Source organism: Pezoporus occidentalis, unplaced genomic scaffold (genome assembly GCF_034315485.1).
Source record: "Pezoporus occidentalis ecotype Australia unplaced genomic scaffold, CSIRO_AGI_Poc_V1 ctg166, whole genome shotgun sequence".
Classification (NCBI taxonomy): Eukaryota; Metazoa; Chordata; class Aves; order Psittaciformes; family Psittacidae; genus Pezoporus; species Pezoporus occidentalis.
Window position 1 is genome coordinate 1,454,346 of NW_026913488.1, and position 26,010 is coordinate 1,480,355.

At 39.5% G+C, this 26,010-nt stretch overlaps 1 protein-coding gene and 1 non-coding gene across 2 annotated transcripts in view; one reads left to right on the top strand and one right to left on the bottom strand.

Moving 5' to 3' along the window:
- Nucleotides 1–26,010, bottom strand: part of RIT2 (Ras like without CAAX 2) — a 145,818-nt gene that overhangs the window by 53,341 nt on the left and 66,467 nt on the right. The window lies entirely within an intron of this gene.
- On the top strand, nucleotides 3,656–3,737 carry LOC134160941 (U4 spliceosomal RNA). The gene has a single exon (XR_009963749.1). It is a non-coding gene; the product is annotated as a U4 spliceosomal RNA (small nuclear RNA).

A 26,010-nucleotide genomic window follows, 5' to 3' on the forward strand; every position in this document is an offset into this window, starting at 1 on the left:
TTTATTCATGTGATAGTTTTTTGTTTCCTTTGTTGAAAGATTTCTTTTTATCAATCAATTAATATTTATTTAATAATTCATTTGACCTAGGCAGGCATGATCTAAAAATCACCTCTCTTCCAATTAAGGAGCTAGTTATGATTTGGAAGTACACTCACTTTTACTTTCTGGATTCTTTAATTCTTCATAAAGGAAACAAAGATGTTTATAATAGGACACTTAATAATGAATTTGGCAATATCTTGTGACAAGCTGTAACTGTAATTCTGTAGTTTCATTTTTTGTTTTGTGACTCTAGATGAACAAGAAGTGAAGGTGACCAAAATATATCAGTTACTGAAAAAATACTATGGAGAAGTAGAGCATACTTTGCTGCAACATTTCCTTAGAGGAAGGCTCCTTTATTTTGCATTTCAAAGCAAGATGATACGGACTATTGTAACTTCTCACTCTGAAGAAAAAAAGAAATGGTTCTGAACTGAAGAAGAAGAAAGAACATATTTATTCTTGTGAGTTCTGCTTCTCTAATGTTTAAAAGGTATCCTGAGCAGTGTGGTAGATCTCTACTCCTTTCTCTAAGAAGTCAGACTTTCCCTGAAGCTGTAGTTTTCAAACCAAAGCATTGGTAGCTCTTTCTTAGCATGTACAAATCCTCTCCAATGAGTGAGAATTATGTTTCTACCAAATACACTGAGTTAAAAGCACCCTGAAGAAAATAAACCCACACTGAATGAAAGAACTGGAGAACAGCCAGTCTATTCTAATAAGGAAACAGCAGTGCGATAGCATCTTCTGGGCCCAACCGAAGCAAAAGTTTTTTTTTACCTTGGGCCCTTTAAGCACATATAGTATGCCAAGCTGTGTATGCTATTTCAATTCCTATTGTTTAACATGCAGTGAAACAAAGAATTATTATACATACTTTCAAAGTTGTATGATGGAGAAAAACAAATTATCTATGGCTGATGAACAGGTTAAGTGGTAGAAATGAGAATAAATAATGCTCCCTAATCATGTAATCAAAATATTACGGTTTTAAATTTAATATTTTCCTCTTGTGCTTATCTTCACTGAATTGCCTGTACAGTCTCTTTTTCTAAATACAGCCAGAATAGTTTCTTGTTTTTCTCTCCCTTCTTTCCTTCATATTACAATAATGAAGCAACATTATTGCTGGCCTCAAGCTGCAAAAGACAGGGATATATACAGGCCCTATGAGCACAACAATTTTTAAAAACACAATTTAGTTTTGAAGCTCCCGTTTTGCATCATTAAGAACTAGCACTTGGGTGGCATCATCTAATCAATGTCCCTCTCCAAATTGTAATTAGTGTTATAACTGAAAGAAGCAAACTCAAGTCATCATAAAACTCAATCATCCAAGATACCATTTTTGTAAAGCTACAAAACAGATGGTTGTTTTTCTTCTATATGATGGTTTCAGATGAAACTTCAGTAACAGCCTTTAGGTTCTTTGAGCAGCTCATTTTACTCTTTTTAAAGGAGCCTCTTGTTTTTGCACTTTTTCAAAGTTAAAGTGACAATGAAGGCTGTCAGGTTGACAAGACTGGAATCTGATTTTCCTTTTTCTGTAACTGCCCCCCATCAGCAGTTCTTCCATTGAAGGCAATGGAAGTGCTCCCAAGACTTTCCAGAGGAAGAATCAGGCCCTTCATTTTTTATGCCATTATAGCATATCCAGGGAAAATTTCCTCTTGCTGCCTTACATCACTGTTTCAGAGCTATAAGGTAGTGAATGGCTGCCCTGACCTTGCTGTTTACTTCCCTCTTTGTTTATCTGGCCTTTTGGATTCTCTGAAGACAAGTGAGCTTGCAAGAATGATTTCTATACAGCCAACCTGTTAAAAGGGACTCTCCCTTAAAACTTTGATGGTACTATCATCCCATTTCATATTAGTTAATGATGCACCATCAAATTCTTTTCTGTGGGATTACAGATTTCAGTGATCTCTAAGCATCCTATGCTATTTTCTTTTAATTCTTTTTTTTTTTATTAAGTGGGATATAATTTCAAATTTTTAAATGCTATTTTGGGGGTTTTTAGGGCCTTTTTTTTGTTTGGTTTTTTGTTTTCACTTTTGTTTTTTGCCGTAGTTACACACAGACACAGGCATTGCACCTGTTAAAGTATATACAGCTAACAGCATACCAAAATGTGTGAGATCTCATCTGATGTCCACAGTACACAGAGGAAATGTTCACTGCTACTGCAGCAACAGATGAGCAAAAATGTGTTGATTAGAAAAGCCTACATATATTGAAGTACTTTGAAAGGACATCATTATAGATTTCAGTCTAAACCTGGGATGGTTTAAAAAAAATCCAGCTAATCACAACGAGTATCATAGCTCGACAGACATGGAAACAGCAAACATGACCATGGTACAATTAACTAATTGTTGTAACATATTTGAGCTTGACTGTGAAGCTGTTTACTACAAGACACAGGGTATGACGAAAGTCAGTGGAATTCCTTTCATTTACTTTCATGAGCTTTCTGTCAAGTTCATAATATTTACAGTGTTTGAAATTACATAACTTAGACATAGCTACAGTCAATCAGAAAATATGACTTTGTTTCCAAATAAGTTTCAAGAGCAATGTTTTTTGGTAAAAGCTGTTTGTAGAAAATCCAATTTATCAAAATAATATAAATAGATTTTTTTTCACATTTTGATGTACAATTTTGTAAGTAACAATATTGTGAAAGGAAATGAACAGTTTAAAAGAAGCTAGTTGAAACCTCGGTGAAAGTAAAAAAATCCAGCTCAAGCAGAAATGTATCAATGATACTTGCTCATTGTGACAGGCAGCAAACTATCAAATAAGCATATTGGCAGGACATGGTCCCAAATGAACTATTAATATCCAAGAGAACATTTGTTATGGGGTTAGATAGCTTTTAAAATGATCTCTGAGCTTTTCACTTATTCTCTGGCCTATACTATGTGAATAGATATTCCTTCTTTCTAAACCAATTGTGTTTTTCTGGCTGTCACTCCCTAAAGACACCCTTTGTCTTAAACCACCTGGAGTTGCAAAGGGAACCAGACGTGTCTGTGTAGGTGCACAGCTAGTAGAAACGGTTAATGGGATTTTCAATTTCCTTTTCATTTTTTCTTTTTCCACTTTAGGAATCTAAATAATTGAAAAACTTTTGTGAATTACAAATACCATTGAAATCCCTGTATACAATAATCATTTAATTATTTAAGCCTTTCTACTGTTATCATTAATGGAGTAGTTGGAATTTATTTTGCGCTGTGTATACTGATTATATTCCTAAGAGAAGGAAAATCTTTTTTTTCACATTTTTCTGCACTTTTCTATTATTTTTCTTTCAAACAGAAGAGTAGTTAGAATCTTCCTAAAGATTTTAGGAGAGTGAACCCGTATCATTATCCAGAAAGCTAAGCCTATTCATCAAAGTTCAGTTATTTAGAAATGTGGCAGTTAACGGTGCTGTTAGTGCCTGCTTTATGAGGATCAGGGAACAGAGTGTCACAGGGTGGAGTTGACAAATGTTGTCTACATATGGCAAAAAGTGACAACGAAGGGTAAAACGCATCCTCTGAGTCAGAGGATATGTTGGTACTTCTTAGGAGAGTGTTTTTTCACATCTTTGTCACATCACAGCTTTGCTCAGTGGTAGCATCATAGCCAATGAGGTTAATCTGAGATTTGATTATTGCTAATTGAAAACTTATCCCATTTGGGGTTCAAACGTAAACTGGGGAAGTTTAGATTGGATATAAGGAAGAAGTTCTTTACTGTAAGGGTGGTGAGGTACTGGAATGCGCTGCCCAAGGAAGTTGTGAATGCTCCATCCCTGGCAGTGTTCAAGACCAGGCTGGACAGTCTTGGGTGACATGGTTTAGTGTGAGGTGTCCCCTGCCCATGGTAGAGGGGTTGGAACCAGATGATCTTAAAGTCGTTTCCAACCCTACCTATTCTGTGATTCTATGATTCTATGATTCTATCTTTCCAGCGATGCATTACCCTTTCACTTGACTCCATAGGAGGTCTGGAATATCTAAACAACTACAGATGAAAAAGGAATTCAAAAAGCACATTTGGAATGTGAAAAGTTTTATTTTTCTGTAAAACACTAGATGCATACTGTGCTACTGAGCTCCCTGAACTGGCATCTTAATTAGCCATTTGTATTTACACATAGTCATCTTCCATTTATATGGGAGTCCTGTAGCACAGTGATCAATGAAGCAAAAGTTGATTGTAAAATGAGCAAGACACGGAAAGGCTATATACAAGCAAAAGATGATATTGTGCCAATTTGATTATTGTTACGTAGTAATACTAGTGGCACTGACTGTTGGTGTGAAAACATCTGCCATGTGCAATAGAGCCCAGAATGTGTTTACCATTTGTCACAAAACCAAAAAAAAGTGGGGTTACATGTCCATGGTCTCTGCCTGATTTAGTCATCCCATTCCCTGAAAACTAAGCAACATGCCTTGCAAAACCCAGGTGATTATCTTGGTTCCATGTTGCACTGAGTCCATGGTTATGCTAGCTTAAACTCATGCACTTATAAGTGATCTCTGACATGTACTTGTACAGTGGACATAGACAGCATGTTCTGGAAGCATCATTCTGTAGTTGCAACAAACAATATTCACAGTGGCCACACACAGCAGATAATTTTATTATGACTAGCTAACTGAATGTGAGTGGGGTTTTGAGAAATTAGTTCTTTTGTGAGAAATATTAACTTCATGAGCTGGTTGAGGGGGGGGAAAGCTTTAAAATTAAACTCTGTCTATAGGACTGACTGATAAAACCTGAAATACTTTACATTTTAAATAAAGAAAGAGTATCCGGATGAGGGTGGATATTAAACTAGGGACTGTAGTGGTAGGACAAGGGGTAACAGGTTCAAACTTAAACATGGGAAGTTAGAATGGATATAAGGAGGAAGTTCTTTACTGTGAGGGTGGTGAGGCACTGGAATGGGTTGCCCAGGGAACCTGTGCAGTGTTCATGGCCAAGTTGGATGGAGTCTTGGGTGGCATGGTTTAATGTGAGGTGGCCCTGGCCATGTCAGGGGGCTTGGAACTTGATGATCTTAAAGTCTTTTCCAACCCTAACTGTTCTATGATTCTATGATTAAATGATGGTGAATTAATACCACTTAAAACATTGTAAGATTCTATTAATTTGTGAAAATTAAAACCTTAGTGAAAGAATAAGGAAATCTCATTGCCAGAACTACATGACATGATCTTGATCTCCCAGTGGTCCTGGAGGGAGTTTTATGTAAAGAATAAAAAAAAAAAAAAAAAAAAAGGAAAACAAAAAAGGCACCTTGCTTCTTTGGTATGTAAAACAGCTAAGATACTTTGTTTTACAAAACAGAAAAAGAATTGAAGCCAACTGTGTTTTCCAGATAGTCAAATAGTATTGCTTCAGTTAATTCACTTACAGAACTTGTTCAAATTATTGTTTTCCGTTATATACTGTTATTCTTCAAGCGTACAGAACCTTCTCCTTTGTCTTTTTTCTTAAGCATAGACACCATGTTTATCTTTTTCAAGATATTTACTATAACCCCCTTTGCACCAAACCTGTAATTCTATCTTCCATTTCATTATGAATTCTAGGATGTACATTGTCCAATTCTTCTGATTTAAGGATATTTTATTTTTTTAAGATTTAAGACTATAACAACTTTCACTTCTACTCCATTACCTCCTGCAAAAACCTTGCTATTGCTCATTTTCAACACAATCTCCTTTAAAACATAAACAAGACACAAGTTTAACTTCAGGACCACAATTCAACAGCATATTGTGTCCAACACAGCCTCTGTGAATAGTTGATCCCCTTCATCCTTTCACATTCTCCTGTCATTTATCTTGGGTTTGTATTTTTTTCCTATTTACTTTTATTTCTTTTTTTAAGATCTAACAAATACAGCTTTTGGTGATTATCCCGCTATTTGCTTCTTGGCCTCTTCTCACTGATTCCAGAATAGATTCTCATTTCTGTATTATTTTTTTAATTAGGAATGTTTCTCTCTCCCTCCGAGCAATCTCTGTGGCTCCTTTTTGAGCCTGAAGGAATCCCAAGCTTTCCCTGTGTCTTTTAGGCAGCTAGGTTTGATGTTTGGCTCTCTCAGTATTGAGATTTTTCTGAGAAACCTGGTAAATACGTATGGCTGATGTCAAAGCCTCACAGGGACAGTATGGATGCCAGGGACAGTACGGCTGCAGAAGCATTATGCTTATTTAGCTTCCTACTGATGAATGCATGCAGCTCATTTTTTAACACTCACCTAACCAGATGTTCAAGAATAACTATCTACAGCTAAAATCTAAGGGACTTGTCTATTCAAGACTTACGTGATGACCCACTAAGTGTAGAGTCGTCTGTAACAGCTGCCCTTCAAAGGCTTCACAGCCCATCTTGTATGCTAAATTTAAAAGATCAGACTACCTGTTATACAAACCTGTGCAATTTCTGATGGACCATGCACAGTACTCATTGAGAAAATCAGGGATGGGTTTTTATAGCTGAAACTCATGCTCCCACTTCCTGCTTATGGTGCAGTAAACTCTGGCATGAAGACATCAAACATCATGTTCTGATAGGTATGCATCTTGCTCAAGGATTACATTAGATCTGGTTCCTAGCACATGACATCACCTTGTCAGAGATACTCACAATCTCTGATATTATATTCAAAGTGTTTAATGACCCACATTAAACACATTGGAATAATATCTAAATTAAATATAATAAATTAAACACCTTGGGTATAATATCTTCAGCATTACTTGAAGTGCCTGAATAAAGACTATAGTTGATAACTTTACTTTTCAAATGCAATAAGGATTTTTAAACCACCATTAAGATCCTCTCTAGCAACAATGAATCTTTATCCAAAGCTTTCTTAAAACCAACTATAGAAATAACTTTTTCTTAAGGATCTAAAAGTGAAATCTCGTTTCATTCAAGTCCAAGATTATTTTTCTTTAAACTACTTTTTCTAAGATAAATATACAGCAGAATGTATTTAAAAAATCAAACAAAGCAGAACATTGACAAAACAAAACACTTAGCTGATCATATATCACTCCTCCTATGCTAAGGGTGAGCCATGTACGACAGATGGTGAACATTTTGCTTATTGTACTACAGGAAACCACTCAGACAATACATCAGTAACTCATATAAATATGTACTTGGAAAGGAGGAAAATGAAATAACTTAATATATTAAATCAATAAATTACTATGGAATAACCCATTTCCTATGATTATTAAAGAGTACATGCAGCTTCAGATTCCTACAATAATTACTCTGAGACTCATCTCAAGGCTCACAATATATCTTGGTAGTAGATCAAACCCTGTAACCATTTTGCCCTGTGAAAACTGAAATTTTGAGGTCTTCTTCTGAATTGAGAGAAAAGAAAAAGAACCTGCATATAGATCATCCGTATTTCATATAGTAATCCTACAAGGACTACTAGCAACAAAGGGGTAAACAGGAGGTTCATACAACTCTGATATCTCTGTACCTTCAAAGTTTTTGGAAGTGCCGTAAAACACTTTTCACTTTGGTCAGAATGTGTCATTTCATGTACACTTTCAGTTTGATATAATCTTTAATAAATGCATTGATTTTGAGTCATTCTAAATAATTCATTCACCTTCGCTTTGGACACTGAATAAAAGGCTATCTTGCACAACACCAAAAGCAGTTCAGAGAAGAGAAAACTGGATCAAGGTTCTCTCTCACTAGACCCATCTGATCAGAATCCCATGGAAAACTCAAGACAGTTCAAGGGTCACTTTAAATAAAAGAGAGAAGCATAATGTTTTTTCTGCTTGTCCCACAGGATTTCCTAGTTCTATTAGACAACTACCTTACTATAGTTTTGATTTTGAGAATCTTCACTGTATTTATGAACTGCTCCTGAGTTCCAAATATTAGACTCAGTGTAAGTACGCAATGTTCTTATTAATAGAATCATGGAATCATTGAATCAGCTAGGTTGGAAAAGATCTTTAAGACCATCAGTTACCCCAGGACTGCCAATTACCCAATTGTTACCCCAGCACTGCCAATTCCACCACTAAACCACATCACTGAGGGCCTCATCTACATGTTTCTTATAATACTTCCAGGGATGGTGACTCCACCAGAGCCCTGGGCAGCCTGTTCAAATGCCTGACCACCCTTTCAGTGAAGAAATTTTTCCTGCTATCCAGTCTAAACCTCACCTGTCACAACGTCAGGCCATTTCACCTGCACATGTACTCGCTACATGGGAGAAGGGACCAGACGCCTCCTTGCTCCATCCTTCTCAAGGGGGACCTTATCACTCTCTACAACTACCTGAAAGGAGAATGTGACAGAGATCGCTTGTCTGGTTGCCCACTAGACCAGGACTGCTGATAGATGATGGAGAGTGGCTTGGCAAGCTCCTCTCTGCCAGCTCCTTCAGCACTTTTGGGTGGAACCCATCCAGCTCCATAAACCTGTGTATGTCTAAGTGGAGCAGGATCCCGTTTGCTATTTCTTCCTGAATTATAGTTACTTCAATCATCTCCCCATCTCTCCAATCCAACTCAGGGAGCTGAGTACCCTGAGTGTACAGCTAAGGATGGCTGGTGTGACTATCAGAGACTGAGGCAAAGGCAGCATTAAGTAGCTCAGCCTTTTCTTCATCCTTGCTTACTAAGTTTTCTGTAGTACCCAGTAAAGGATGGAGGCTCCCCTTGGCCCTCCTTTTACTGCTAATATGTTTGTAAAAATATTATTCATTGTACGTTATGGCAGTGGCCAGGTTAAGTTCCAGATGTGCCTTTACCTTTCTAATTTTCTCCCTGCATAACCCAACAATTAATATTATCCACATCTGTGGAACTTTTCCTGAAAGCTAGTTGCGTCTCCAGATGGTGATTGACTCTTCAAGAAAGTTCTGTAGGAAACAATTAATTTTCATCACTGTCCTTCTTTAACCATAGGTGCACCTGGCAGAAAATGAACCACAAAGGATTTCCACTTTATCGTTTTATTGTTTCTGATCACATTTAACAGATTGCTTCTGTATACCACTCAGACTCTCCCTAATTTATCTCTATTACAGATGCTCCTGATTAAACAGTTATTGTGCTGTGTTCTTACAATTGTTTTGTTTAAACACTCCATACACACTATCCAAAAATGGTGTATATGGACAACAAACACAAAACCCCACGAGGAATAACAGAGCAGTTTCTACCTGTACACTCTGACAGATAGGCTGCTGTGAATTTCATTTTCACTGGGATGTTGAAAACAAGATACAGCACAGCACCTCTCCTTATGGGTCTTTCCTTGCAGAAACAAGTTATCATCAACTCATTCCAGATTGCTTGTGCCCTATTGTGTTGTCCCTCCAACAGATATTGGGGTGGCTGAAGTCCCCCATGAGGACCAAGGCTTGTGAATGCAAGGCTACTCCTGTCTCTAGAGGGCCTCATCCACTCGGTCTTGCTGTGAAGCTCAAAGGCAGCTTGGCTGCAGTGACCATGTAATGGTGGAGTTCAAGAGATCCTTAGGACAGCAAGGACCATCTGTAAAGTCCCTTCCAATCCATGATTCCATATGATATTATGTTTAGTCCAAACCCTTATGAGGTTACTGGATGTGAATTTAAGATTTAATTGTGAGCACAATATAGGAGATGTGGCTACTTGGGTAGGCATCAGCTTCTTTCTGTGTGCTGCCAGATGCATGTAGTCAGGGAATAATATTCACCTGGAATCTAAATATAGGTGTTAACAAAGCAGGACACAGTGTCATATAGATGAAACTATACAATTCCCACACAAGAGCTTGCAAATAGGCAAAGTCAGCTAAGTTTCTTTGAAACCACACAGTTAGACATGTTCTGTTAATTTATTAGCATTCAAAAGAAGAGAGGGGAAACCATCGCTAATAATAATTCAATAAATGGTAAAAACACTTGTTATATGCATGCATACATAATTACATTACTCTAGCTGATTGTAGCCTTACAGATTATCACTTCTATAGAAGATATATAAAAAAGAGAGAAGACTATACAGCAGACCCAGACCTTTCACAGTATCACAGTATCACAGTATGCTAGAGATTGGAAGGGACCTCGAAAAATCATCTAGTCCAATACCCCTGCCGGAGCAGGAACACCTAGATAATGTTACACAGGAATGTGTCCAGGTGGGTTTTGAATGTCTCCAGGGAAGGAGACTCCACAACCTCCCTGGGCAGCCTGTTCCAGTGTTCCGCCACCCTCACTGAGAAGAAGTTCCTTCTCAAGTTTAAGTGGAACCTCTTGTGTTCCAGTTTGTACCCATTACCCCTTGTCCTATCATTGTTTGCCACTGAGTAGAGCCTGGCTCCATCCTCGTGACACTCCCCCTTTATATATTTATATACACTAATAAGGTCACTCCTCAGTCTCCTCTTCTCTAAACTATAGAGACCTGGCTCCCTCAGTCTTTCCTCATAAGGGAGATGCTCCACTCCCTTAATCATCTTAGTTGCCCTGCGCTGGACTCTCTCCAGCAGGTCCCTGTCCTTCTTGAACTGAGGGGCCCAGAACTGGACGCAATATTCCAGATGCGGTCTCACCAGGGCAGAGTAGAGGGGAAGGAGGACCTCTCTCAACCTACTAACCACCCCCCTTCTAATACACCCCAGGATGCCACTGGCCTTCTTGGCCACAAGGGCACAGTGTTGGCTCATGGTCATCCTGTCGTTCACTAGGACTCCCAGGTCCTTCTCCCCTACACTGCTCTCTAACAGGTCGTTCCCCAACTATAGTGGAACCTGGGGTTGTTCCTGCCCAGATGCAGGACTCTACACTTTCCCTTGTTATATTTCATCAAGTTATTCCATGCCCAACTCTCCAGCCTGTCCAGGTCTCGCTGAATGGCAGCACAGCCTTCTGGCGTGTCAGCCACTCCTCCCAGCTTAGTGTCATCAGCAAACTTGCCGATAGTACACTCAATTCCCTCATCTAAATCATTGATGAATATACTAAATAATACTGGTCCCAGCACTGACCCTTGAGGCACTCCACTAGTTACAGGCCTCCAACTAGACTCTGCCCCATAGACTACAACTCTCTGGCTTCTCTCCTTCAGCCAGTTCGCAGTCCACCTCACTACCTGATCATCCAGACCACACTTCCTCAATTTAGCTGTGAGGATGCTGTGGGAGACTGTGTCAAATGCTTTGCTGAAGTCAAGGTAGACCACATCCACCGCTCTGCCATCATCCATCCACCGTGTTATTTCCTCATAAAAGGCTAAGAGATTGGTCAAGCATGACTTCCCCTTGGTGAAGCCATGTTGACTGCCCCTCATAACCCTCTTATCCTTGATATGCCTTAAGATGGCACCAAGGATAAGGTGTTCCATCACTTTCCCAGGGATGGAGGTGAGGCTGACCGGTCTATAGTTACCCGGGTCCTCCTTCTTGCCCTTTTTGAAGACTGGAGTGATATTTGCTTTCCTCCAGTCCTCAGGCACCTCTCCCGTTTCCCAAGACTTGGCAAAGATGATGGAGAGTGGTCTAGCAATGACTTCCGCCAGTTCCCTCAGCACCCGCGGGCGCATCCCACCTGGACCCATGGCTTTATGGATGTCCAGATTGCTCAACTGGTCTCTAACCCATTCCTTATCGACTAAGGCAAACCGCTCCGTTGACCTGGCTTCATCTAAGGTCTCAGGGGTAGAGGGCTCTTCAGGACTGCCTGCAGCAGAGTAGACAGAGACAAAGAAGGCATTCAGTAACTCTGCCATCTCTGTATCTTCTGTCACCAGGGCACCCATCCCGTTCATCAGTGGGCCTACATTGCCTCTGGTGTTAGTTTTATCTGCCATGTATTTGAAAAAGCTCTTTTTGCTGTCCTTGACCCTTCTCGCCAGGTTTAATTCTAAGGAGGCCTTAGTCATCCTAGCTGCCTTCCTACATCCTCTAGCAGCAGCCTTATATTCCTCCCAAGTGGCCAGCCCCTCCTTCCATGACCTGTAAACTCTCCTCTTCCACTTGAGCATACCCAGCAATTCCCTATTTAGCCACGCAGGTCTCCTGGCCCTCTTCCTTGACTTCCTACGTGTCGAAATGCTCCGATCTTGAGCTCGGGAAAAGCAATCCTTGAAAATCCTTGAAATCCTTTTCCTGTTGAAAAAGCAAAGATCTTCTGTGTCTTTAATAAAAGTAAATGGCTCCTTGTTACTAATTTCCTGGTGGAAGATCTGTAATACTAATTTCACAAACCTGAATTGAATTTTATGGAACAAACTACTAGTTCTACTGGGGTGAAAAACCCTAAATCTGCAATACAGACTGCAGGATTTTCTTCATAATTTTTGTCCTTCGTTTTAATCCTTAAATGATACGAAAAGTGACTTTCCTGTGGAAAAAAAACTGTATTCCTCTGAGCCTATGTTATACAGGATGTACCTACAAGTCTAATGGACTCCCTTCTAAGGTAATTGCAAAGCAATGAAATTGCATAGACAGTGTTAATAATTATTAATTCAGATCTGTTTCTAAATTCCATTTCTACTGTCCTACCCCCCCCCCCAATCTACATATTATTGAGCCACAGACACATAGATCTCAATAGCTGTCTTTAAAATATAAATATTATGTTTGTATTGTGTTAATCAACAGGACAGAACTGTGAAGGAAACTTGAGGAGAAAAAGAGGAAAAAATCCCTCTGAATGTTTTTTCACAGGTCCAGCAAAGTTACACTATCACTCTCACAGTATATAGCAGAATTAAATTAAGATCATGATATATGTAACAGAAGCTACAGCTTCTTTGCACAGATTTTGATTCAGATGTAGGTATTAAGTGCCATTAAAAATGGAAACAATCAAACCCACTACAAATGTGCAAAGCATAACCCTAAACAAATGTCTGTCTTCCACAGACTTGCTTAGTATTCAACCCAGTGCCCCACAGGCACAGTCTAGATGGCAGTTTATTGTAATGTAATGTAATAACTTGTATCATTCACATTCTAGTATATCAAATAGTTTTGAAAACAGAGGAGAGAAAGATGATTTAACTTCACATGTCTAAGATCCTTTTCCCAGTTTCTATAACCTTTTATGAAATCTGACTGCAACCCTGCTGGTTACAAAGGGCTCTGAGAAGTTTCCTTACTCACACCACCTACACATTAGAAACTTTCATAAATTGAATGCAGGTATGTTAAGGTTCTAAGATCTACCACAAAGTTCAGATTCTTCAAAGACCTCGAGAATTTAAGGGATTGATCAGAATGAAAGGGTTGAAATTATTTATCCTCTGAACACGGTTTTCCCTATAACTTAACCATCAGTTGTTGATGCAAGTTTTGCTAGATAATTTCATATATGAAAAGGCTTCATCTTTATGGACTTGCCTGATCACAGAATCCCAGACTGGTTTGGGTTGGAAGGGACCTTAAACCTCATCCAGTTTCAACCCCTGCCACAGGCAGGGACACCTTCCACTAGAGCAGGTTGCTCTAAGCCCCGTCCAACCTGGGCTTGAACACTGCAGGGATGAGGCAGCCACAGCTTCTCTGGGCACCCTGTGCCAGTGCCTCAGCACCTTCACAGGGAAGAATTTCTCCCTAATATCTAATCTATATATCTATATCTAATATAGATAGCATATCTAATATATCCGATTTATATCCCATACCTCATCTGATGATCCCAGGGCTGTGGCTGATGCTGACTGTCGTCACCAGACCTCATCCTGACCCTGATTTTGCAGTTCCTATTCCTGGCTTCTTCTCCTTGGCTTTGCCTCTTCACCACAACTCATTTGAGGATCTGTATTCAGCCAACCCTGATGCCCATACCTGGATATACTCTGCTCACTTCACCCAGGTGCTGTGTATGGGTTGACAAAGCCAGATGCCATGTTTACAATGCTCCCAATTCCTAACTCCTGGTTCCCCTGCACTTACAGAGCAGCCAGCTGTCCTGGGTTCAGCAGTAGCAGTCATGTTTCTCCTTCTTGGTAGCTGGTGCAGTGCAGTGTTTTGACTTTCGGCCTGGGAACAGAACTGATAGCGATGTTTTGGTTTGGCCAAGGACTTTGTGAGCCTCATGCTCTGCCAGGGAGGAGGGGAGGCCAGGAGGAAGCAGAGACAGGACACCTGACCCAAACTGACCAAAGAGGTATTCCATACCACAGCACGTCATGCCCAGGAGGTAATTGGGAGTTAGCCGGAAGGGCTGGGAGACTGCAGAGCTTGGTCGGGCTGGGGGGGGCGAGTTATCGGTCGGCTGGTGGTGAGATGATGTATTCTCTTCCCTTGTTATTTCCTTTATCATTATTATCATTGGTGGTAGCAGTAGTGATCTGTGTTATACCTTAGTTACTAAACTGTTCTTATCTCAACCCGTGGGAGTTGCATTCTTTTCAATTCTCCTCTCCGTCCCTCCGAGAGCAGGGGGAGGGCAAGAAAAGAGGGGGGAAGTGAGCGAACGAATTACCTGACTGTGTTTAAACCACGACAGTTCTTTTTGGCGCCCAACGTGGGGCACGAAGGGTTGAAATAACGACAGATTTGACTGGATTAATAGTCATTCGTCACAATGCTGATTTATTGGCTCTCAGAGCTGTTCTTGTTGATCTCACAGCTTCAGAATGTTGTAACTTACTTAGAGCCGGTATTTGCTGTGTTAGTGTTTATCAAATGTGGGGCTTGGGCTAAGGTTCTTGTCTCACTGTGCTTTATGGCAATGGCTTGTAATACGGGCGGGCTCCAGCAGCAGGGCGGGACGGACGTGGCCGTGGACTTGCACCTGGCCGTCCGGCTGCTCTTCACCGTCCTGGCCCTCACCCTACTCTCCATCTTCGTGAGGCCGCGGGGAGCCAAGGGGGAGCGGCCCCAGGAGCCGGCGGCAGCCGAACCGGCCCGGGAGAGCGGCCCCGGGGACCAAGCGGCGGCGGCAGCGGGGCCGGAGGCCGCGAGGGGACGGCTGCGGGTGGAGGAGGTCGGGGCGGTCGAGGAGAGGAAGGAGGCGGCTGCCGAGCAGCGGGAGAAGGCGGCGGAGGAGCCGAGCCCCGCGGAAGAGCCGAGCCCCGCGGAAGAGCCGAGCCCCGCGGAAGAGCCGAGCCCCGCGGAGGAGCCCAGCCCCGCGGAGGAGCCCAGCCCCGTGGCCGAGCCGAGCCCCGCGACGGCCGAGAGCATCCCCTGGAAGCCACCCGCCGAGCCCCAGGAGGATGCAGGAGACCACGCAGCATTTCCCAGCAAGGCAGAGGAGGAAGAGCTGGACTCGGGAAAAGAGAAGCTGGTTGTGGGAGAGCCGGCAAGCACAGCAGCTACACCAGCCCCAGTGACAAGTACAGCAGCTACACCAGCCCCAGTGACAAGTACAGCAGCATCAACTGAGAGTTCTGAAGGTTTTGAATGGCCTTTGGGTATCCTTGGGACCTGCCTGATGATTGTGATGGGGATCAGCATGTTGGCACACACACAGACTGTGTTCTACCCACAATCATCTTGTCTGATCTCAAAAGTTAAGCAGAGTCAGGTTTGGGTCTTGTCTGGGGTTAGACGAGGATATAGGGGGACCAAAAGGTTTTCTCCAAGGCTGGACAGTCATGAGTGGCAGGGTGTGTGGGACAGTATGGGCAAGGATCTAGTCCACTGGGCCCCTCCAGTGCTTTGGAAGCATCGGAGATGGAAGGCAGCTGTATGGAGTCCCCAGCAACAAGCTGCAGAAACTGTTTAAGGGGACAGTGAATTATTTTAAGCCTGGTGGGCCCATGGCACTTCAGGCCATCAGAGCAGAGATGCAACATAGAGATGGACTTATGATCGAGGGGTGGACTTAATAATGGACACTATAGCCCAGGTTATTCACGAGTGTGAACACTGCACACAGTCTCTCCTGTTCTGTTACAAGAGATGGAGCCTGACATCATGGACCAGATGGACTCAGCAGCTTTATAGGGACTGTCTATGCACTAAGATAAGAGTATATTGAAAATGTGGGATCTGAGCATGACGTGAATGGTATGGAATAAGGGGTGGATAATGTCCTGGGTTCAGCAGTAGCAGTCATGTTTCTCCTTCTTGGTAGCTGGTGCAGTGCAGTGTTTTGACTTTCGGCCTGGGAACAGAACTGATAGCGATGTTTTGGTTTGGCCAAGGACTTTGTGAGCCTCATGCTCTGCCAGGGAGGAGGGGAGGCCAGGAGGAAGCAGAGACAGGACACCTGACCCAAACTGACCAAAGAGGTATTCCATACCACAGCACGTCACGCCCAGGAGGTAACTGGGAGTTAGCCGGAAGGGCTGGGAGACTGCAGAGCTTGGTCGGGCTTTGGGGGGTGAGTTATCGGTCAGCTGGTGGTGAGATGATGTGTTCTCTTCCCTTGTTATTTCCTTTATCATTATTATCATTGGTGGTAGCAGCAGTGATTTGTGTTGTACCTTAGTTACTAAACTGTTCTTATCTCAACCCGTGGGAGTTGCATTCTTTTAGATTCTCCTCTCCGTCCCTCCGAGAGCAGGGGGAGGGCAAGAAAAGGGGGGGGAAGTGAGCGAACGAATTATCTGACTGGGTTTAAACCACGACACCAGCCCATCCTGCTCTCCAGCAGTTACACCAGTTAACTAGCACAGTGCTGTTTTTTACACTGAACTCAGCGATGCACATAATGATCTTTCATTTACTTCAGTAACAAGAATTTCTGCATGGTTGAATAGTTTCCTTGCTTGTAGAAAACTTATTACCTGGATCCTCATCAGCTTAGGAAAATGAGGAGAATTTGCTGGTAATCTCCACTGTGAGGCTTCTCAAAATGAGATAGGAGCCCAGAAGGACAGTATCTCCCTAGGTCCCAGAAGTGAGGACATGTATGTCTGATTCTGCTTCAGCTCATGCTTATAGGTCTCTTAATAGAGAAATAAACAAGAAGCAAACCCAGAAACTTGTGAATGATGCAATCCATTAAGCAGCATGCATTGAAAATTATGATGAGCCAGTATTCATTGTAATAGTATTGGAGCAAAATTGATGGACAATCTTTAAGATAAACAGTATTCTTATCTTTATGAAGATTTTGAATAATAAACAGATTCATGCAAGGAAAAGCATGTTCACTGGTAAACAACGAGAAAGAGGGATAAATTTGCTGAAAACTACACTGTTGATAAAAACTGCTTGAGAATATTTTTTGTTGTAAAATTTATATATTAAATAAATTTACATTCTGAGTCAAAATCACAATTAACTACAAAGACAGTCTCTGTTAGTTTCTGCTTGTGGATGGGGCAGGGATCTCTGCAGAATGGTCCCTTTAGGAACCATTTCCTTTGGGCAAAATTTCCCCCAAAACAAACTGTTTTGTCCACTAAACCTATATAATTTGCAGAACACACAATGCTCTCAAATATCGGAACCCCTCCATAGCTAATAACAGATAGAACAGACTTGTGTTCCATAAATATTTTTAGTTTGATATAATTTCTCCTGCATTGGTAATGTTAGATTCAGAGCAGCTCTGTGGAGAAGGACTTGGGGGTGTTGGTTGATAAGAAACTTAACATGAGCCAACTTCAGTGTGCGCTGGAAGCCCAGAAAGCCAACCGTATCCTGGGCTGCATCAAAAGGAGGTGACAAGCAGGTTGAAGGAGGTGATCCTGCCCTTCTACTCTGCTCTTGTGAGACCTCACTTGGAGTATTGTGTGCAGTTCTGGTGTCCTCAACATAAAAAGAACATGGAAATGTTGGAACAAGCCCAGAGGAGGGCCACAAGGATGATCAGGGGACTGGAGCACCTCCCCTATGAAGACAGGCTGAGAAAGTTGGGGCTGTTCAGCCTGGAGAAGGCTGTGTGGAGACCTCATAGCAGCCTTCCAGTATCTGAAGGGGGGCTGTAGGGAAGCTGGGGATGGACTATTCATTAGGGACTGTAGTGAAAGGACAAGGGGTAACGGGTTAAAACTTAAACAGGGGAAGTTATGATTGGATATAAGGAGGAAATTCTTTCCTGTTAGGGTGGTGAGGCACTGGAATGGGTTGCCCAGGGAAGTTGTGAATGCTCCATCCGTGGTGGTGCTCAAGGCCAGGTTGGGCAAAGCCTTGGGTGGCATGGTTTAGTGTGATTTGTCACCTGCCCACGTCAGGGGGGTTGGAACTAGATGATCTTAAGGTCCTTTCCAACCCTAACTATTCTATGATTCTATTTCCAACATCATAAGCCAGAAAGAAAATTGAAGTCCAGTATGATTTGCCAGCCTGTTTTTTTTATATTTGGATGCCAAATGCAGGCTCATTACAGCTTGGTGTAATCTGGATATTCTCATCTAAAGAACCATATGAAGGAGTCTTCTTACTAATTCTTTTGACTCTTATAACCCATGATTTTGTCATATACCAGTGATGAGCCGAGTGGGTAACCTTTCTGCCTCATCTTAAACATGTGATATTCCATACAGGAAGATGTATTATATAAAGTGTTTAAAGGCCTTTGAGACAAAACCAGTCATAAATGGTTTAGAATCATCAGAATGAAATTATTAGTACCAGATAGGCATTTACCACATCCCACAGAAAGATGATTAACTGATTGCACAGAACATTTGTTTCTTCTCTTGAACAACAAGATGAGGAGAATCCTACCCAACAAGGGTATACTCATAACAGTGCCTTTTATATTGGTGTTGATGTGCTAATGTAACAAACCCCAGATCTTTCCCCGTTGTTTCTTGTGTGTACCTGGAATTTTTCCTAAACTTCACAGCTGAGAATAAGCTTGCATTCAAACAGCTTGCACACGAAGTAAGTTTGCACTGAAGACTAGTGTCCAGTTTGCACTCAGACTATAACTGTATCCATCCACTGTTTCTCCCTGGTAATAACTAGTTTCATAGGGATCATTTTTTCAGTCATTCTTGCATTATGAGATACGCGGAATCCAAATTTGCTTAACATCACTCACACTATAAAACCTAGAATAAATGCAGGGACTCTGTGTCATTGCTTTTGACAATCTAGCAACATTTTTTTATTTCAATTTCGAAGTTAGTTTACTAACTGCCTCTTTGAGGGGTACGGTCTTTTACTGAAATACAAATGAACATACTGTTTCATGGAAGCACAATGACAATGTAACAGTTATAGACTATACTAAAAGTCTACCAGAACAAATAATTTTGGTTTCAGCCAATCATCTCTGTATTATTAGCTATAGGATAATTAGAATACAACCAATCTTAGTATAATTACTTGCAGCTTAATTCTCACATTGACCTGATATTGCACACCACTATGGCTCATTACACTTGTTTTATTAATGCAGTGTATAAAAAATAATATATTAACATTCTTGCTAGGTACAATATAATCTTCTTGTTCACCCACACACAAAATAGCTTTTGTTAAATGTGAAATAATAATAATAAAAATATCACATTAGAACTCAAATGCTTGCTAGACTCTGCTTTCCAAGAATCACAACAACTTTACATAATTGTTCAGACATTTTTCACTGCATATTCCTAACCATGCTATCTGGTGTAGAAAATTATATTTATATATGCTTCTGCAACATGCAAAGATACTGCATTGTATGACAGCAGGAATTAAAATAAAATGAGTTCATAAAATCAGTGATGCCAGTGTATTAGCCGTTTGCCCTCAATAGACTGCTATAATAGTTATCAAAACTGCATTAATCTTTCTTACTGAAAACTATTTAAATACCCCTGATTATCATTAAAATGTTATTTTGTCTTCAGCACAACAAATTAATCTTTGCTATTGAAGATAAATAATCAGATTTTTTCCAGGCTTTGCTTGTTAATGATGCTTCTGTGAAGCAAACATAAGAGAAAACTCAAAGTAGAAGAATTAAATGAAAAGAAAAGACAGGAAGAACTAGAAACTTGTTAACAGAAATTACAGACAAGTTTTATCAGTTTCCACATAAACGGTTTATTGTTGCTGAAGGCTTTTTTAAGTGTATCTTTTCAAGTGAAATGCCCACAGTTATTTATTGACTCTTAACAGAATTTATTAGAACACAGGCCACAAAACCAAAATCTGTGGCTAAGTCATGGAAAAATCCACACTACCCACATGTCTGAGTAAACCAGGACTTGGGCAACAGCCAAGCAAGAGACTCCAACACAACCAATGTAAAAGAGCATGCATTAGTTATTACTGACATCTGACAGTTTCCAGTTCATCATTTTGGCAAGAATTAAGAGACTAAAATAAAATAACCCTCCAAAAAAGCCTGGACTAATCTGGAGTGACACCTAATACTTGAAAGAAACACCTTCTTAGGAAGGAAGGCTTTCCGGAGTTGTATGAATGGTGTACCTCATGATTTCTTTTGAACCAAGTTGTACAGATTCCTACTTTTTCCAAAACATGTGAGACCCAGAAAATGGGGTTATAGGTGCAATTCTCACATGGGATCCAAAATATGAGTGAATTCAAAGAAAACCGGTTCACTCCTGAGATATGTGGAGGAGAAGGCAACGTTACAAACAGTTATATTGTCAGTTCATAGGCACCTCATTTGTATTGACCAGAAGACCATTCTGATATAGGTATCACAGAAGCACTTTATGAAAGACTGATCTCAGAACACAGAGATTCAGAAACAGCATTAAATTCATAGGTCATTAAAATTCAATGAAACTAGATTAGACTTACTTTTTTAGGCCTAAATCATCATTTTTAATCTAGATTTCCAGTCTTTATTTTGGACAGATAAAGCAAAAATTGTGAGATAGAATATATTATATATATATGACGGTACATCTTGTGAACACCTGCAATTATTTAGCATAACTAGCAACTTCCAAAATTTGTGTTGGATTTCTATAACCAAATAAATGCTGTAATATATATCTGGATTTTATCTGATAAAAAGTTTATGGGATGATAAGTATTAGGAACAGAAATTATGTAGAAAAATAGGTAGCCATAGTAGAATAACCGTCTCAGCTTTGCCTGAAATATTAGTATTGATTCAGCAAAACTACTCTGCTTTTAAAAATGCAGTATTTCACACCAGATTAATGACTCAAATCATACAGACTCTTCGTGAACAATCAGATTCAGTGGTGTTGTTTGCAGCTTTGGGAAACGAGAACAAAGTGGCAACGTCTCTGTAGTTGAAGGTGCAGCTTAAAGGCAATAGAACATTTATGTCTTTTAATCTGGTGACTAGGTATAGACGGCTATGCATTACAATACTGAAGATTCAGTTCTGATTTTGAATTATTCCTCCAGATTGAAGGACCAAACAGCTGGTGCTGTAGCAAGCAACTCAAACCACTTCTGACTTGATAAAGCTCCGTCTTTAAGTATACTGAAGCTAAAGGAAAGCCCTGCATGAATTTCATTGTCTTTGAAGAAGGCTCTCCAGAAAGTAGCAATATTAAAAATACTATACAGACTAAGAGTATAGAGTTTATTAGAAAGAAAAACCGAGCATAGTAGGACACTGTTCTTCACTTATTTTTAGCTGTGCATAATGGTCAAGTACTCCACATTAAGGGTAGTACAAGCTTGAACTTGTAAGGTTTTCAGTTCAAGAATGTTCGCTCTGAAAGTTCCGATCACCTCTTCATACCCAACAGTAATTAAGGATTTAAAGTTATTTAGTTTGGACCAGATGATCCTTGAGGTCCTTTCCAATCTGGTGATTCTGTGATTTTTTTCCTTAAAGTAAACACAAGCCTTATCTTTTAAGAATGTCCCATCCCTAAAAGTCCAGTTTCAAAGGCAGTTTTATTAAGGTTCTTCTTCCTGGGAGAAAGGTGAAAGTAATACTAAGAGCATAGAAAGTATGTTTGATTTCTCCTTCCTGGCACACCAGATAATTGGGATAACAGCTCAGCCCACGGACCTACTGCTTTCCCCACATTGCTATAAACGTCTCAGGTCTGTGCTATAGAAAACAAACACTTTTTATGTTTCCTTATATTAGCCCTTGGATTCCAATTTGTCCCTCACTTTCTTAGACAAATGGGGTCATGCAGATTCTTTGCCTTCTATTTGACTAGTCTTAATTATTTATTTTCTGTCATTCAGGTTTATGACTATGCAATAAAAGACAGGTTTAATGGGCCAGTAATCCAGGATGGGAAATCATCCAGCTACTGAAGCATGGAGGACATCAAATTAGTGGCACTGCTGATCAGTTTTTTCCCCAGCTTGACATCTGTTTGCAAGCACTCATAGCCAAAATTGTTTTGAAAGGCAATGTAAGCCTTAGGCTTTGGAGCTTGCCTCCTCAGATGCATCAGTAAATCTCTCCACCCCTTACTACTTGTTACTTTCTGCTGTGAAATTACACAAAGCTTGAACAAGGGAGACACCATTTTCTGGTGTTTGAGCTGAGGAATAGAAGTCAGGATTCCTGGGCTCTGTCTCGGACACCATTCCTGATTCTCTTGTGACTCTTGTCTTAGGTGCATACTTAATACGTACATTAAAACAGATGACATGTCCACACATGTAAGAATAATTTATGGAAAACTTTAGTTTGAATTGAATTTCCCATCATCATGTGATCATTCTTTTATTTTCCTTTCCAGAAGCTATTCTAGTAAATGTGACTACTGTTCAGAATCTCCCTACATTTAAAGATAAAAGAATATTAGAAGAGGCATCAACTTCTGGGAAAAAAAAAAAAAAGATAAAAAAGAAAAAAAAAGGACTCATGAGACTATTGTTCTGGACTGTTTTATAATACAGACATCTTTATCCAGTGATTTCTGCTTTAGGCTAACATTTCCTTGGAAAATAGAGTACCTTAAAAAAAGAAACAAACTAAAACCAAAGAGTCCCAGTGGAAACCAAGTGCCAACCATCATTATCAGTAATCACCACATCACATCAATGCTTACATAATAATGATCATAAGTACAGTGATTACTCTATATTAACACTATGCTAATATTGCTGTACACATTAATGCATAATATTTGAGTGTATGCAAATGCAAATATTTATGTAAATGAACGTTTTCATGAGACCTTTGTGTGTTTGCCCTATCAAATTTTATTATTATGGTCCATTTTTTATATACATTACAGCTGAAGGGCCGTGACATTAAGTAAACCAGCCCATAGTCTGTCTTGTCCCCCATGCTATCTCCAACAGCAGCAACTTGCTTAGGGACAAGACATCAAAGTAGTCCAAGCATAGAGAATCTTCTGCTATATCCTCACAACTTTTAGAAATCTAAGGCTCAGGCACTTCCTAAGCTAGAAATGTCATGTTTTATTTTAACAGTCATTGGACGGGTGGTTGAATTACTATTTTAATACATAAGAACAAAGCTTTTATATTTAAAACCCTGCAGCAGTGAGTTCCACAATTCACTTATGCACTGTGTGGTAAAGCATTTTCAATTGTTTACCATATAATATGGTTAAACAAGTTTAATTTAATTCTTTCCAATTCTTGTATTGTTGAAATCAATGAATATTCTTTATTTTTTTCATCTTTTCCATGACTTTTTCTCTCCATGTTAAAATTCGCCCAGTTTCCTGACTAAAACATCAACATTTGTTTGATACAGCCACATACGGAAGCTGTTTAGTGCCCCAATTATCTCTGGCTATCAACTTTTATATTTTCAAATTGTACTGCACCACTTTTCAGAAGAATGGATGACAGTCCCACTTTTTATGGTATTTAAGCAATGCTTAATGACATATAGCATTTGCTCTGTTCTGCTCTGCTCTATATTCCCTTGATAACATTCCAGTTTGGTTTTTTGTTCCTACAAAGCACTGAGCTGACAGAATCAGTCAACTGTAATTCTCAGCTGGCAATTTTCAGCGGTGATTTTTCTACAGACCTTTGCCATGTACTTATTGTCATGGCTGTCCCTTTACTACTTTACGATCTGCACTGAATTTAATTTGTGATCCAGATTTTAAATGTATTAAGAATTAATCTTAAACCTCACCATGGTCAGCTGTCATTTTTACTACCCAAATACTTAAACAGCATTGAAAATGTTTCATCTTATTGTCCAGTTGCAGGTGGATATATTTAAAACAAGAAAATCAATATCTACATGGAGTTTCAATGATAGTATCTGTTCATCATTTACCATGTATTCCCGCCTTTGCTTCTACTTTTGACACTTATTAACAATTGGCAAACCTTGTTTCCATTTTTTTTTTTTTTTTAGGCACATAACCACTTTGGAAATTTAAAGGAAATGTATCAACTGGAAACTGTTCCTTGTATGTTTGTTGACTTCCTCAAAGAACTCTAAAAAACCTCCTAGGCATGAGTAACCTCTGTGAAAACTATGATGACTTTTCCTGTAAAAACATAATTATTCATGTACCTGTTATTTCTGTTCTTCCTTAAGGTAACTACCAATTTGCTCAGCAAAACTCAAATTTACTGGTCTGTATCTCCCTAGTCTGTTATGAACTTGTCATCTTCCATTTCCCTGGTGCTGATTACATTTTAAGCACAGTTAATATTTCAGCGATTTTATACCTGAACTCTTCAGAATTCTTGGGTGAATACCAACTGTTCCTGAAGGTTTGTTACCATTAATATTATCAGTAAGTTCTATAACCTTTCATTTCTAGCATTTTATAAACAGCCCAAGCACTGAATTCAGACAGTCATCTGAGAAACCCTCTAGCCTGAAGTCCTCATTCTTAAACTTTGTGAAGCTTATGTTCAAACTGCAGATCCTCTATAACCATCAGTCTGATATAAATAATGAATGAAAGAAAATGTCATCATGTCTTTTTTCAGTTGTAGGTACCCGTATTTCTATCATTCAGCATTCTCCATTTTTCCCGTAATTGTTCAAAGTATCACAAAACCCTTTCATTTAGGTACACTATTTATCAAGATAAAACTACAGATATGGAGAAATGAAAAGGCAGAACATAACTTACTTTTTTTGGAGCTTAGAATTTCCGTAAGGATCATGAAGAGGGGGAAAAAAAAAAAACAACAAAAAAAATGATACAGGCACCATTGATAGTCTCATCAATATAGAAAATTTGAGATATCCTAAATTATCTATTTTCAATACTAAACAAATATAATAAATACTATGACAAATACTAGACAAATAAAAGCATACACTGAAGAAGTAGAAGGCTTTATATATTTAAATAGATAATGGCATTATGGAGTTTCTGAAAAACAGCTTATTACTTAATTTCAGGTGACATGGGACTTTTTTTCATTACTGCATTGTGTTAATTTTCTCTCTGAATATCACTGTTTTTTTAACAAAACTATTTTCTGACAGAAATGTCAAAACTATGAAGCTTTCTGCTGCTTGTTTCTGGTTTTACTTTTTGAAGGAAAATAGTCATTCCAATCCTATTTTTCTTTGATGAGTCTTCCAAAGAAGAGCAGACTTTCTAGTCACAAGGTTAAGGAAATTGCTAATTTCAAAAGTAAAGATTTTTATACTACTGTTTAAGTTTGGCATAACAGTATGCTTTTAATTTATGTGCACAGAATAGGAATTACAAAATTCCTATCAGAACTATTCTATCATTTTCAAATGAATTTTTTTTTATTAATTATCTTCTCTTTCCCTTATGGCCTTTTTAACTTGTGTTCCATAAAAAAAGCAATTTCTCTTTTACAGACAATAATTATTGGAAATGTCATGTAATCAGGACAAATACAAAATTATTTTTATGTGCTATAGTTCCAAAACTGTTAAAAGCAGTACTTTTATTTTTTTTAAATTAAAATTTAAATGACATGATGCTATGATGACAGCCCTGGAGAATGAAGCACTCTTTCTGTCCACTTTTTCTTTCCACAAAACAGTGGTTTCTTTAGCAGTGGGATTTTCTCCAGCAGATTCTGAAAAAACTAAATGCATCTCAGATGGACCAAGCATGGGCACAGATGATTTAATTATTACCTTTAAGCTTTTCACCCCTGTTACTATGAAAATGACAAGACAGATTTTCAGAAGAGACTGCAAGG